This window comes from Kogia breviceps, chromosome 3, assembly GCF_026419965.1.
Source record: "Kogia breviceps isolate mKogBre1 chromosome 3, mKogBre1 haplotype 1, whole genome shotgun sequence".
NCBI lineage: Eukaryota > Metazoa > Chordata > Mammalia > Artiodactyla > Physeteridae > Kogia > Kogia breviceps.
In genome coordinates, this window is record NC_081312.1 from 107,990,583 (window position 1) to 107,991,998 (window position 1,416).

A 1,416-nucleotide genomic window follows, 5' to 3' on the forward strand; every position below is an offset into this window, starting at 1 on the left:
GGATCGATGATGACACCCTTGTATGCATTCCTTGGAAAATCTGAACAAAATGAGTGAGAACCCTCTACCGTCTCCTCATCGAAACTGAGGTCCAGCACGTTTCCTCTCTAGGGGGTAGGGGACCGTGAGGAGGGCGGTCCAGCGTCCCCTGCTGACATGCATGCAAACACCACCCAGGGCTCCTAATATTGGAGGGGCCCCTGTCTGAGGGTCGACTGTGTCTACCCATAAGCTGGGTCGCTTATGAATATCAGGTGTCTGCTGCAAGGCCGTTGAGGCCATGCGAGGGGGCGTGCTCTCCTGCTGGTCTTGAGAGTCGGGGTGTGTGCTGGTGTAGGCCAAGTGAGCTTGCAGCTTGGCAAAGTGTGTTTTGGCCAGGATCACGCTTGGTGCATGCCGCTTCGGGGTTTAATTCTGGAGGCCAAAATGAGCAAGCTTCTCTGGTTGGAACCCGGAGGCTGAGGCCAGGCCTGTGGCCCTCCGTGTTCTTGCGTTTGGCACGGTGAGTTTCTTGAGTGCCAAGTGAGGCTGGAGCTGTGGACGGGTGTGGCTCGGGTTGGGCGTCGGCCTAATGCGGCTGATGGATCAGGCCTGGGTGTTGCCCTTGTCTGCTCCCCTACTTTAACTGCCGGCACAGTGCTGGGGACAAGTGGGTCATCGTGGAGTGGGGTGAGGACCGCGCTGCACTTAAGCCTGCGTGGTGGCTGATGGCCGGGACAGGAATGTACGGGAGGATGAGGACAGGTCCTCTGTGATGTCATGAAATGGGCTGTCATCATTGGGTGGCAGGTGCTGGCCTCGGCTTCCCAAGGATGTGTCCTGTTTGTGATGGGCTGGCATCAGCTGCCTAAGAAGGGGAGGCTTTGACAGTTCATGAGGATGCGGTGAGGTAGGTAACTTGTGTTCAGTTGCGATCCCTTTGCCGGAGGAATGACTCCCAAAGGGTGTCTTGCGGGACCTAGAGTAGATGGACATGCTGAGGTATTTGTGCCGGCCTCCGAGGAGGAAGGTGAGTTATGCGAACATGCGCTTTGGCCGCTTTGTTCCCCCGTTTGGGAATGTGCAGCGTGAAAGTGTTTCTCCCAGAGGGCATGACGTGGCCGGCCCGTGTGGCACGTGGGCCTTTCAAGCAGGCAGAGGTTTATGCGGGCCGGAGATGGGGGCACCGTTGCGATGGCCGGTGCACTGCCGCGGACAGCCACTGTGCCCTTTCAGATTTGCAAGTCCCTTCGCGTGACAGAGGTCTTCCATTGAATGTCTGTGTGTGATCCTCGGGGACGGTGGCCTTGAAGTCTGTGAGGTCCTCGGGAGTGTCGCTGTGGCAGTGAAGAAGTGCCAGAATGCATGGGGTGTGGTCAGCGTCCTCAAAGCAGACATGTATGCGGTCTGTCTTCCTTGGTGTACAGTGTCGCCATG

At 57.7% G+C, this 1,416-nt stretch overlaps 1 non-coding gene across 1 annotated transcript; it reads left to right on the plus strand.

Annotated features, from left to right (window-relative positions):
* Window positions 1-93, plus strand: LOC131753998 (small nucleolar RNA SNORD116). The gene has a single exon (XR_009335050.1). It is a non-coding gene; the product is annotated as a small nucleolar RNA SNORD116 (small nucleolar RNA).
* The last annotated feature ends 1,323 nt before the right edge of the window (window positions 94-1,416 follow it).